This window comes from Eublepharis macularius, chromosome 4 (genome assembly GCF_028583425.1).
Source record: "Eublepharis macularius isolate TG4126 chromosome 4, MPM_Emac_v1.0, whole genome shotgun sequence".
NCBI classification, from domain to species: domain Eukaryota; kingdom Metazoa; phylum Chordata; class Lepidosauria; order Squamata; family Eublepharidae; genus Eublepharis; species Eublepharis macularius.
Genome location: NC_072793.1, coordinates 59,592,035 through 59,606,618, shown reverse-complemented (window position 1 = coordinate 59,606,618; position 14,584 = coordinate 59,592,035).

Below are 14,584 nucleotides of genomic sequence, written 5' to 3'. Positions count from 1 at the left end.
TTATCCCCATTTTCCCCCACTGCTCCCTTGACTGGGCACAGGAAACTGAAGGAGGGGGAGTTTTCCTGGCACAATAAACCTCTTAGTGAGTGACTGAAAGAGTCCTGCACAAAATATCTTGAAGAGACTGGCAATTCATGTAGCAAAAGAAAGGAGGCAAGTACTAACCGAGGCTGTGTTAGCTGGGCTAGGCAGCAGACAGAGTCTCTGCTTCACTACTTTACATTATCACTCTTGCATCTCTTCCCCTGCCCCTTGCTGGAACAGGAGATGTAAGGGTGATGGTGATGGTCGATAGATCTGAAGGATGGGGTGGGTGACAAGGTGTGGTGTGGTAAAGGGGGCAATTTAGGGGGCTAATGTGATCCTGCAGAGAAAGAGAGGGCAATTATGATGGAGGAGAAATGGAGGAGGGAAAATACAGTATGGAGATAAGGGCTAGGGAATGGGCTGAAGCTATGAAGGTGGTGTTGTAAAGTTGAGGGGTGATGGGAGAGTAGAAGGATTAAAGGAGGAGTTAAAGAAAAGTGAAACTTAGATAATGGAAGGGGGAATGGGTGCTGTGGGTAGAAAAATATTACCCTAAAGCTCCTTTAATCTCAAGACCATATGATACCCCAAAGATATAGGACAGACTGTACTGCCTCACCCCAACTAGCTCCGGGCCAGAGATGTTAGAAAAGAATAAGGGAGACTCCATCTAGCTATAACCAGTAACTTTAATTAACTTGTGAAGGAAATCAAATCAAATCAAATGATAGCTCAAGAGGATGGCTTGTGAGAAACTATGCAGTGCAGCGTTTGGACTTGTCTTCTAGCTCCATGAAATCACTCCCAGATTCTAGTGTCATCATAAGATGGGTCAATCCTTGTGAGACTTTCAGCAAACATTCCAGAATCCTTAAACGAGTTTCCAAAATAACACCAAATCCATCAGATAGTGAAATTGAGCCACAGTCCTGAATTAATCACAAAACGGGATAATCTCCTGTAAAGCCCCCAAAGCAGATCCCGATAAAGTAATTTTTGAGCTTCTACAATTATCACAAGACCCCCCAAAGGTTGGGAAACATGAGATCCAATGTGAGATCCAAGCTCTCCAGCCAGTTAGGTTCATCCTCCAGACCTACCTCCACTACCAAGACAATGCTAGCTCTTCAGGTCTGGGCAGAGTATGCTCTAAATCTCGCATCCTTCTTAACCTCACACACTCTTTGGCCTCTACCCTTCCTCCCACACCTGAGCTCCGAGCATTGTATACCTGGCTGTCTTGAGACTGCCTCTGCTTTCCTCTTCCTCCAAAATCATTCCATCCCTGTACTGCCTTCTGAACCTGATTCTAAGCCACCCCTCACCCCCCAAGCGCCACTCCCGCTTCTGTCCTTCCTCCCATTCTGACCCCCATGCCCCCCTTTTCTCTCCTGTTTCTCTTGCAACTAAGCCATTTGCAGATTCTGCCCCATTTAAGGGAATGGCCACAAGTGAGGTATATCTAAGAGATGTAATTCTTATTGACACTAGGAATAACAATAACTGGGTATAAATGTTTTTCTTGCATAGTATTGCAATACTATTGCCTCTTCTTTCTTCCCTTTCCCTAGTCTCTTTCACAGTCAGCTAAAGTCAAGTGAACTAAGGGGATGGACTGATGTCTGAAGGCAAACAGGAATATGGGTGCAAGGATATGAATGAGAGGCTGATTTCTATGAAAGAGCAGCTTATCTGCAAGGGACACAACGTGAATAACACCATTTGTTCCATAGGATATCAGAAACTGAAGGAAACAAACTCATTGCAGTTTGCTTGCCATTTAAGGGTAAAGATACACAATTAAGCCCAGGGTAATATAACTAAAGAAAAGTAACTAAAATAAAATAAACTCTAAATAAACAGTTACACAAACAAACATTCTATTTGGGTTTAGCATTGGTTCTGCACTTTGAGGCAAATTCATCCAGGATGCTATGACCATAAAAGAATATGGAAGCACTAGGGGGCGGAGGGGGGGCAGGTGAGACTGGAAAGAGTCCATTTGTTCCACACTGTTACGAAGAGAGAGAGGTCATGCTGGCAGAGCACTGTACTTTCCCCATAGCCTTTCACAGCTTTAAAGTCTGTTCATGGAGTGAGACTGTGTGCAGAAATCAAAACTCATTCTACCTTTTGCTAACTTAGAAATGTATTATTGATGTATGTTGGAGTGGCATGGGGTCATACCAGGAGTCACAGCTTCTCTGTTGCTAGACAGACAGACAGACAGACAGACAGATAGATAGATATTAATATCAATCTCATAGCATTGCAATATGGATGCTGTGATGACAGTTTCCTGCATTATATTAGAAAAGAGAAATAACAGTGTGGGGATCTGTTAGGGTTGCCAACCTCCAGATAGGATAACCCACAACTGGAGGAAAAGTGGGTTGAAAAAACCCGATCCAGAAAGTTCAAATTGAATTTTATATGTGCAAATTATCAAGTTTTTTAAAGTGACAAGGTGCTATAATAAATATTCTAAAACATTCCAGAAACTCTTACAAAAATATGCAGAACATTCCATTAAGCATTCTCAGGATAAATACAATCACATACATAGACGTATAAAGTGCATGAATCACAACATCAGCCACCAGTAAACATTCAGCGCGAGGCAATTTAAAGGTAATGTTCAGGGTTTTTTTTTTCTTTTTTTCTTTTTCTTGTAGGTTCTGTGTGAAGAAACTTGGAAAACATCCAAAAAGGATAGATGCACTTAATAATATGGTTTTCTTCTTATTTCTACTAGGTGGAGCTGTCAGTGTCGGGAGGCCAGATGACACTACCCTCCTGCCCATTTGGGGGAGCCTCTCTTTTTGGTTATCCTCCAGATAGGGCCTAGAGACCTCCTGGAATTACAACTAATCTCCAGATTGCAGAGATTAGTTCTTCTGTAGGGTGGAATCTATGGCCTTAGACCCTGATGAAGTCCTTCCCCTCCCCAACCTCCTCCTTACCAAAGCTGTGTGTCTGCTGGCTAGGGCTGCCAGACCCCGGGTGGGGCGGGGGATCCCCCGCCCCCAATTAACTGGCCAGCGGGGGGGGGTGCGCACCTTCCATGCGCGCCCCCCTGCGGTGCTGCGCGCCCCCGTGCACAGCAGCCCCAGGATCAGGCCTGTTTTGGCCTGTATCGGGGCCCCTGTGGAGCGCAGGAGCATTCCTGCGCTCCGCAGGGGCCCACAACGGGCCCAATCCATGCCAAAATGGGCCCAATCCGCAACTGTTTTGGCATGGATTGGGTCCGTTTTGGTGTGAATCGGGCCCGTTGTGGGCCCCTGTGGAGCTCAGGAACGCTCCCACGCTTCACAGGGGTCCAAAATGGGCCCAATCCGTGTCAAAATGGATCCGAACTGTGCCAAAACGGGCACCGATTGGGCCCGTTTTGGTGCGGATTGGGCCCGTTGTGGGCCCCTGTGGGGCGTGGGAGCGTTCCTGCGCTCTGCAGGGGCCCACAATGGGCCTGATCAGCACCCAAACAGGGGCTGCATTATGACGTCACTCCCAGAAGTGACGTTATCATGCTTGCAGGAGTGCGCGCACGCACATGAGTGCCACCAAGGTAAGAGCCAGGCCCCAGTCTCCCGCTGGGAGATCGAGGGGGCCTGGCAACCCTACTGCTGGCCTGGGGCAGCTCAAGAAGTGGCAGCTGGCCTGATCCTGGAAAGACAGAGGGTGATGTGACTGAGGGTAGAATGAGAAGAGTGGAAGGGAATGAAGAGCTCTGGGGAGAAGGAAGGAAGGAGGAAAGATTAATGGGAGAGAGAACAAGAAGGGTAAGAGATAGGGAGAAGAAGTGAATCTGGCAAGATGTAATGGTGGGGCTGTTACATGGCGTGGGGAGAAGATTATATGGAGTGATGGGTGGAAAGAAAGCTGCAGAGGTAAAGAAAAGCAGGATGAAAAGGAAGAGAGGTTACCTGTATTAGACAATGAACTGATAAGCTCAGGCCCAATCTACAAGCGACAGAGGCCACAGGTCCATCCTGCGTCTGCCAACACCATTTTAGAAGCAGTTGCAGTGCTTTAAAAATTGCTGTGGGACCCCGATCCAGAACGTACACATGGCACGGCAATATGCACTTTCTGGATCAGGGTCCCACAGCAATTTTTAAAGCACTACAACTCCTTTTACAGTGGCATGAGTGGCTATGGAATGCCATCAGATGAAGACTATGAAAACTGCTTGGTGACAAGTTGGTCAGATAGTGTTAGCTGGAGAGAGAAAAAACTGGCACATTCTCCTTTTGTAAAAAGATTATTTCTTGATGTGCTGCACAATCCTAACCATGACCACTCCAAAGAGAATTCCAACAAGTTTATTGACACATCAAAGTAAGTGTGCATAGGATTGCAGTTCCAGGAAGGTGCTGAAATTTATTGCTAGGATGCTCCACCGATGCTAAAACTCTACTTTGCTGTCCGCTTCCTGCCTCTCCATTATGTGACATACTTGATGGATGGTTCCACCGGATACTAAAAAGATCCCATTCTGAGCACTCAGAACAATGTGAAGGCTCTTTCAGTTTTTTATTTCATACCTCTGATGTCATTATCTGGCTACGCATGTGATATATTTGGTGTAACACAGCAGTACCTGTTTCTCCAACTTCAGGAGAAACCAGATATAAGTTTGCATGTGGAGACAAGGACTTATGCGATCGAGAGCTTTACCTAAGGCTTTTTGGCATCGTTTCTAAACCCCGCATGATTTCTCACAAATAACTCCTAAGCTAATTATCATTTTTCTTTGTTAGCACTGGATCTAATACAGCCATACTGGTTGATTGAACGGCCGGGTGACTGTTATTTCTCTTTGCAGGGTGTGAAACTATCTTTTTAGTTAACTGTGATTTTCAAGAGCATTCAGGAACAGAATGTGAATTGCATAAGACATGACTTTCCTTTTGTTTATGACTCCATGTCTTTCATCTCCAATTAACAGTTAGCACTGCACAAGATACTTGGCAATTAAAAAGGAATACTCTTCTTAATGTATTGGGAAGTTATGAAGCAGCTCTTCCACTTGAAAGCTGCAGTCTGATGCACATTTAGTTGGAAGTATTTCCCATTGAATTCAGTAGGACTTACTCTTGAGTGAACATGCCTAGGATTGGATTTTGAAGGAACATGCAAAAGGAATTATGATGTCATCACAGTAAGAGTCTTTTTCTTTACAGATGTTTATACAAATATCACAGGGCTGCAAAGCAAGTACACAGGCAGGGCACACTAGTCCCAATTAGACATGGGCACGAACCGCATTACAAACACAAAAAACCCACGAACCGCCTGATCGTCCGTTCGCAATCCGGTGGTTTGTGAGCGTCAACGGCCAACGAACCAGCGTTCGAGGCCTGGTTCGGTGCGTTCTTCCGCAGTTCGTGAAGCCAGACAGTCAGGCGCCATCAATCAATCCCCTGGAAACGGAGCTGGGGAAATGCCTGAACTCTGTCTGCACTCCTTCTGTCGCCCTGGAAATCCAAATGGAAGCCCAGCTTACCTTGATTGGCAGGTCTTCCTTCCAACCATGGAGCTGTAAACTGGTTTCAACCTGGGAGAAAACACCTGGGGGAGGGGGGAGGGGTATTCTGTAGCCATGGGCACTCCAATCTCATCTGTGCAAACCCTGATAGGCAGTTCTGACAACCAACCACAGACCTCCTGTGTTGCTCAATGGGACCTCAACTTATAAAAAGCACTGGGCTCCCAGGCTGGGTTTCACTGTCAGCAAGCAGTAGAGTGTGACAGAGCTGTTGCTTGCTACTTGCTAGCCTTTGGGGAGAGAGACAGAGAGAGTTTAATTGGAGCTTGGATCCCTATTGCCATCTTGACCAAACTTGGGTAATGGCTGGAGGAGAGCTTGTTAAACACTTCCCAGGAATATGGGCTCTCTAATTCCAACAGGGGCTGCTCTGACGCCCACAAACCACGAACCTCGAACCGGTTCAGCAACGGGAAAAGTTCGTTGCGGTTCGCTGGTTCAGGTTTGTCATTGGCACCGAACCACAAACTGCTGGTTCGTTAAATTTTTTCAGTTCGTGCCCATGTCTAGTCCTGATGCAACATTAATATTATCCAGTCTCATACTTGCTGTGCAGCAGAACATATAGAGGGCAACAATATGTTAAACTGCAAAATATGTGGAGCATGGAAACTGCATGAGCAGTAAATGGCATGCTGGTTGCATGTGGTGCAAATAATCTAACATGTGATGATTCCATCCTGATTCCAGAATTAACTGTTCAGCCATCATTTTATTCCTGGAATGAAAGCTGTTAAAGCACAAATCCTACTATAGACATTGCTTGCTAGTGTTATCAGAAGGCTTTACTTTCCTCTCTAATCATCCCTACAACTTGTCTCACGTTATGCTGTCCTTAAAATATAAACCAAACACTACTGCACTGACCTTAATTCCATTCTGATCGTGCTGCAGGTTAGATCTTAGTGGTGCTAAAACTGAGTAAACCTGCCTGTTCCCACTACCCACCTTAATTTTTACATTTTTAAAAAAGTAAAAATCCTTTCTGCTTGCTTAACATTGAAAAGATTACTGACAGCATTTTTTTTGTCCTGCTCACACTTGTGTTCTTTAATCCCTAGGAATTGAAGGGGTTGTTTTGCAAATTCAACATTATGCAACTTTTAAGCGTTTTCTTGCTTCTACAAGCCAATACAAACAGAAACGGGATACTAGTAAGACTATACTTTTGTGCAGGAAAATATACTCAGTTAAATTTCTTACTGAATTATCAGGATATTTGCAAATGGTGAAGTTACTATTTTGTAGTGTGGGCAGAGAGAAAGCTAGAAAGTTTCACTAGCAGACAGAAAACATGAAAAAACCTTGAATATACTGGATAGCTCTGCTAGAAAGTTTCACAAGCAGATAGCAAACATGAAACAACTTTGTATGTACTAGATAGTTCTGCAAACACCACAGTAATCCCATTCTTTAAGAAATTAGGAAGATTTCTTAAAGTATGTGGCAGGTGTAGAAAGTTTAACCTTTCTTTCGCCATACATCTGTGTGTGTCATGTACTGTCATTTCCAATTTATGGCAACTCTATGAATTAACGATGCCTAAAATGTACTATAATTAGCAGCCTTACTGGAGGCAAAAGGCTTCCTTTATGGAATCAAACCATCTCATTTGACACGGTTGACTATGATTTGTTGGCCAGCCGCCTTGCCAACGTGGGGATTAGGGGGACAGCCTTACAGTGGCTGGTCTCCTTTCTCCAGGGTCGGGGACAGAGGGTGGCGCTTGGGGGAGATCTATCGCTCCGTCACCCTTTGGTGTGCGGGGTTCCCCAAGGGGTGATACTCTCCCCGATGTTATTTAACATCTATATGCGCCCCCTTACCCAGTTGGTGCGGAGGTTTGGGCTGGGTTGTCATCAATACGCGGATGACACCCAACTTTTTCTATTGATGGACGGCCGGCCAGACACAGCCCCAGACAATCTGGCCAGAGCTTTGGAGGCTGTGATGGCATGGTTGAAACAGAGCAGGCTGAAATTGAACCCAGTGAAGACGGAGGTCCTGCAGCTGGGACGGGGGCTGCCAGATGTTGGGATCCAGCTCCCTGCCCTGGATGGGACACCACTGGCAACTTTGCCAGTGGTAAAGAGTGTGGGTGTGCTCCTGGATGCCTCCCTATCGATGGAGGCCCAGGTCACGGCGGTTGCCAAGTCTGCATTTTTCCATCTTCGTCAGATCAGGCAACTTGCCCCCTACCTGACGCCCCAGGACCTGGCTACAGTGATCCATGCAACGGTCACCTCCAGGCTAGATTACAGTAACTCACTCTACGCTGGGCTACCCCTGGGCCTGATCCGGAAACTACAACTGGTCCAGAATGCGGCGGCACGGCTCCTGACTGGTATACCTTACCAGTCACACATCACACCTGTCCTGCGCCAGCTGCACTGGCTTCCGGTTGAATTCCGAATCAAGTTCAAAGTGTTGGTTCTTACCTTTAAAGCCCTGAGCGGATTGGGACCGGCATATCTTCGGGACCGCCTCTCCCTGTACGTTCCCCGGAGATTGCTTCGATCAGCGAATAAATATTTACTTGTGGTCCCCGGCCCTAAGGAAGCCCGCCTCGCTTCAAGCAGGGCCAGGGCCTTTTTAGTCCTGGCCCCAGCCTGGTGGAATGCTCTGTCAATGGAAACCCGGGCCCAGCGGGACATATTATTGTTCCGCCGGGCCTGTAAGACAGAGCTGGTCCGCCAGGTGTTCAGTGATTGAAGGGGGCGGTGCCATGTCGGCCTCCCACCTTTGGGGTGGGGGAGGGTTCTCCCCAATACTGCACTTTGTTAATTTGTTTTATTGTTTGTATATTGATTTTAGTTCTTGTTTTTATCAATTTTAACTGTTCACCGCCCAGAGCCCCTGGGGATTGGCGGTATATAAATTGAAATATAAATAAATAAATAAATAAATTTTCTGTCTTTCTCTTTTCTCATTACCATTCATATTTCCTAGCATTATTGTATTTTCCAGTGAGTCTTGTCTTCCCATGATGCGACCATGATAGCGTCAGTTTTGTCACAAGTTTCTAGGGAGAATTCAAGCTTGATTTGTTCTAGAACCCCCTTATTTGGCCATGGAATCCATAACATTGTTCTCCAACACCATATTTCAAATGAATCAATTTTCTTCTATTCAGCTTTCTTCACTGTCCAGCTTCCATATCCTTACATAGTAATGGGTAATACCATAGTAATGGTCTTGATCTTGGTCCACAGCAGCACTTTCTTATCCTTAAGGATCTTTTCTGTTCCTTCATGGCTGCCCTTCCAAGTCTCAGTCTCTTTCTGATTTCTTGGTTGTATTCTCCTATTTGATTGACGATTGTGTCAAGGAATAGAAAATTGTTAACCATTTCAATTTCTTCATTGTCAGCCTGAAAATTGTGTAATTCCTTGGTAGTCAATACTTTTGTCTTCTTGATATTCATCTGTAATCCTGCTTTGGCACTTTCTCCTTCAACCTTCATCAATAGTCAGTAAAGTCTTCACTATTTTCTGCCAGTAATGTGCTATCATCCACCTATCTTAAACGGTTAATGTTCCTTCCATCAGTTTTACACTCCACCTTCATCTAAATCTAATTTAGTTTTCTTTATATGTTCTGCACATAAATTGAAAAGATAGGGAGATAATGTACATCCTTGTCTGTAACCTCTGTTAACTGGAAACCATTCTATTTCTTCATATTCTGTCCTAACAGTAGCCTCTTGTATGGAATGTACATCCACACAATCAGGCGTTGTTTCACAGCCATTTCTTTTAACACCACCCACAGCTTTTTATTTTCCATACAGTTGAATGCTTTGCTGTAATCTATAAAACACAGGCAGGTTTTCTTCTGAAATTCTCTGTTATGCACCATTAACCTGCAAATTTGTAGTATGATCTCTAATGCCTCTTCCTTTTTTTGAATCCAGCATAAATATCTGTCCTTTCTCATTCCATATATGGTAAGAATCTTTGTTGTAAAATTTTGAGCATCACTTTGTTTGCATGGGAAATTAATGCAATGGCTGGATAGTTGCTGCAATCTTTGGCATTTTCTTTTTTCAGAATTGAAATGTAGATTGAGCATTTCCAGTCTGAGGGCCATTGTTTTGTTTTCTGTATTTATTATTCTTGTTAAGATTTTGATGGACTTCAATTCTGGGATATTAATAGAGCTTGAAATTGCTCTACTGATATCCCATCTAGTCCAGGTGATTTGGTCCTTTCAATTGCTTTGAGTGCAGCTTTCACTTTCTAAAATTGCAGGTTCTTCATCAAGATTCATCTCTGAAGGAATCTGCCATCCTTTCATCTGTATAATTCTTCAGTGTATTGTTTCCATCTTTTCTTGATTTTGTCTTGATCTGATAATGTATTTTCATATTGTTCTTACAACACTCCAGCTAGGGTTTAAATTTTTCTTTGATTTCTGGCTCTTGTGGAACAGGTCTCTTGTTCTTCCTTTTTTGTTCTGTTTCTTTGCATTGGTTATTATAATAGATCTCTTTGTCTCTGCGTGCAAGTCACTGAAAAGCTGCATTTAGCATTATGATTCAGTTTCTGTCACCTTTTACTTTTGCTTCTCATCTATCTTTAGCAATTTTAAGAGTTTTATCAGTCATCCATCTAGGATTCTTCTTTGTTTTGGCTACAGGAATTTGCTTATTCTTCCTTGATAATGTCTCTGCTTTCAGTCCACAGTTCTTCTGATTCATGATCAATTGAATTTAGTAATGGAAATCTGTTCTTTACATAGTCTTTAAATTCTTCAGGAATGTTATTTAGATCAATGGTTCCCAACCTTTTTGAAATGCTGACCTACAAGTCCAAATTTACTTTATATGGTGACCCAGCCCTGGAGATTGAGAAGGCAATGGGGGTTATGGTGGCAGGCTGAGGAGATGCAGAAAGATGGCAGATCAAGTGGAGCGCATGTGAATGGCAAGTGAACAGGGAGGAATACACGAGAGTCTGTTCACTTGCCAGGCAAGTGTAATTCGTCACTCGTAGCCTGGCTCTAACACACACTCTTTCTCTCTCCTCCTCTAGCTTGTCCATGCACTGAACAGCTCCCATCCACTCTTCAGCCTTCCCTTGCCCCTTCTTCCTGCTGCTATCATAATGTTACTAGTTGCCAGTCAGCATTTCCCCCCTCATTATTGTCAAAAAGGAGGAGAGCAAGGGAAGAATGTGAGAAGCTGTAAAAGAAGAATCAGAGAAAAAGAGAAGGATTCAAAGGGCAGGAGCCACCATTAGGAATGGCTGGCGTGCAACCCACTTTCAGAGACTTTGCAACCCACTTTTGGTCCTGACCCATAGATTGGGAAATGCTAATTTAGGTTGTATTTTGGCACTATGATTTAGTGTTTCTCTTCGGATTTATTTTAATTTTTGATATTAATAATTCATGGTAAGTATCCCAATCAGCTCATGGACTTGTTTTGCCAGAGAGAATAGAGCTTGTCCATCTTCTTCTGCTTATGTAGATACCTGTATTGACCATCCAGTGATGTCCACATATACAATCATTTATTTGGTTCCCTGAAACATGTCTTTGCAATGAACAAATGCTGGCTTCACAAAATTCTTTGAGTGACTATCCTGTTTAATTTTTTAATCCTAGTCCAAATTTTCCAATAATGTTTGATTCTGCGTGCATCTGACAAAGAGAACTAAGGTTCTTGAAAACTTATGCTACAATAAAGTTGATTCGTCTTAAAGGTGCTACTGGACTCTACTGTTTGCGACTATAGACTAACACGGCTAACTCCTCTGGATCTATGATTCTGCTTTGTTTCCTGCTTTTGGATTCCAGTCACCTATGAATATCAGTGTATGACGCCCGCCTCCCCTTCACTCTCCCCACTGTGAGGTAGATTTTTCTGTCAAAATTCAGTCTCCCTGCTTTGCCTGAGCTGCCCCGAGTAGCATGTTAATATTTGTGTTTTAGAAAGTTTGTTTGTCACACCCTGAAACGCAGATATAATTTCACTTTTATCCTAGCCCAGGAACGTGATGGAGAAAAAAGCAGGTGCCTTCTTGTTTGCTTGGAAATGGCACTAGAGACTGTTTAACATTCAAAAAGAAATAACTTTATTTAACAGGCAGGGATTGAGTAAGTGTGGGCAAGGGATGCAAATTTGGAGGTAAAATTTGGTTGGTAATACAGAATACATTTCATGTAACAGGCAAAATAGTATCCTTGAAGCTTATTTTCATATATTCTTGGTTCTTAGCAGTGAGAGCTGTTTTATTTAGTAATTTATTTACATCAACGTTTCTTCAGGAAGTTTCCTATGGCAGTTCAGATTTTCTGGAGTTAGTCATTTTCTCTGTGCACCTCTTTTTCTTGAAACTAGAGGGTATTTTTATCTCCTGAGTAGTAAAACCCTTTTCCTTTCACAACAAATCCGGGATCCTAGTCAGAGCAAACCCTCCCTTAGAAACTGGGCAGGAATTAATCTTCTTCTCATAAGATATAACCATTCTTTTTTTGGCTTGAAAGGAAGTATCAAGCTACTACTCAGTCACTCTTGCCACAACACTCTCCCAGTTCTCTGGTGTCTGTGTAAAGCGTGCTCCAGCTTATGCTGACATACTTTGAATTCTTAGATAGAATTCTTCCTCAGGACAGTAATATTACAGTTAAGGCAAAAGAGTTTTTTCTCTTCACTCTGAAAGGTGAACCTGTCTGACTTTCATTGTCAGATTCACTGAGTCCAAATCCTGTCAGAAGTCAACTGAGTGCCTTCAGACTGGTTCTGACAAATCAGAGAAGAGGGAACCACCTGTCACTCAAGCTCTCCATTCTAGGGAATAATTAGCCTTTCCTCTCCCAGCTTTCTGATTTTGCTGCACTTCGGAAACTTGCTGTTAAGTGCAGTCCGTCACACAGTGCGTCTAGTTTATGTGTACGATCAATTTCTTCTTCGACCCATGCATAAAAGCTTTCAATTTTTTCCTCTTCAGTATCTGTAATTAGAGTGTAAATTTGAATGGTTATGTTGATAGGTTTCCCATGAAGTCTGATTATTAATTCCATCAGACTTCGCATTATTATTCCATCAGACTTCGCATTATAACTCTTAATTGTTTGTGTTAACATCTCTTCTCAGTGTAAGGGCAACACCATTTCTTCTGAGTTCATTATTTCCAGAGTAAAACACTTTATAATTCTCTGACTGAAAATGTCCCCTGTCCAGTCCACTTTAGTTCACTCACAATCAGGTCTTTTAAAATTAAGAGGATTAGAGTGATTTAATTCATTCTGAAGCTGGAATACATCCATTCTATTGTTCACAAGGCAAATGAACTAGGAGAGACAGCTAAAACTATTAGGTGAACAAGGAATGATAACTTTGCAATATTAACTTAAACTTGACTGCAGCTAAAATGTAAAACTTAAACTAGATCTGATTAAGTGAAGCAGAGAAAAGTTTTTCCTTCTAAACAAAATGCAGCCACTAAAAGAGAGAAAAATATGGATGTCATTTTAGGGAAAGAGGAAAAAAGTATTAGAACCATTCCAAAACCAGGAACATGCTCTCTTAAACCCCGTTCTGGAAATCAGGAATATTCTCAAAAAAGCTGAACCTTTCCCTGGCTATAGCAATTTCCTCACGTTAGGATAAAATTGCTCTCCATCTTTTCCTGTTTGAATCTGTTAATTTCAGTATGGTTTGATATTGCTCTAGTCTAGGCTCAGTATTTCCTGGCTAGAGATACTTTCCCTGTCTTTCTTACTTAGACCTCACTTCGCCTATATCTTCCTTGGCAATTATCCTAAATCCCCTGAGAAACCTATTTTGAGCTGGGGTGTTAAGACTCAGACCACAGCTTTCTTGAGTGACCACTTTTGTCTGGATTTCAGAGAAGAACTTGCAATGATACTATTAGAGCTGCTACAGAAGAAGGCATGAACTGCTGACATGGTAGACTGTGAATCCTTTATTTTTATGATTATTGGTCACAAAAATATTATTTACTGATTTATTCTGAAGTTTAAAATGTGTTATTCATCAGACAAAAGCTTTTAAGAGCACAAACTATTATGTAAACTCAGCAGTTTCTCCAAGAGTTTATAGACCTATTCCAATTGTTGTCTGAAGCCCCTGAGGCTCAGCCTTCCCAAGTCTGAGAACCAGCGTGGCAATAAGCATTTAAACCATTATAGTAGCCTGGGAACTGCCTACTCCAGCAATTCTGAAATGTGTTGAAATGAAGAATGCTATTTTAGTTTGCATAATTTTTTAAACCAATTCACTCTATGAACATGCTGAATATTCTATTCATTAATAATTTCTTGTGTACATATGTATCCTGCCTTTCTTCCAAGGAGTCCAGGGTGGTGTACCTCATGTTCCCCTCCTCCATTGTATTCTCACAAAAAAACAACCTTGTGAGATAGGTTATGTGACTGCCCCAAAGTCATTCAGTAAGCTTTATGGCAGAATGGGAAGTTCAACTTGGGTGTCTCAGATCCTACTCTGAAATTCTAACCACTACACCATGCTTGCTAACTAGATATAATATTTATCATGAAGAAAACCATGGCTTTTAAAGAGTAAACCCACTATAATGTAATTTTAATAATAAAAATTTGTGTTGTATATTATCCAAAGTTTAAGGTGGTTTATGGTAAAAACAAAACAACCCAATAACACGAACATTAAAAAGCTAAGAAAATAATCAGTACCCTTTGCTCTGGAAAATACCTTTATTTTCTTCAATTGTTTTTCAATATTACCTTGAAGCTGCTTAATAAACAAAACAGAAGAGTCCACAGTTAACAATCCTTGGCTTATTCCCATAATTACTAGTGTAACGATGTGTGTTTCCTTAAATGCTTTGTGGATTATACTGTAAATCCGGCCTATACAACTTTTAATCACCCAGAATGAACTGAATCAACCAACTTGCTAAGTATTGTGGGATGCCAGATGCTTCACAATCAACCCTACTGTTTTAGCAATTTCTAAAAGACAAAGGTATCTTCCACACAGGGAGGTGAATTTCTCATTTT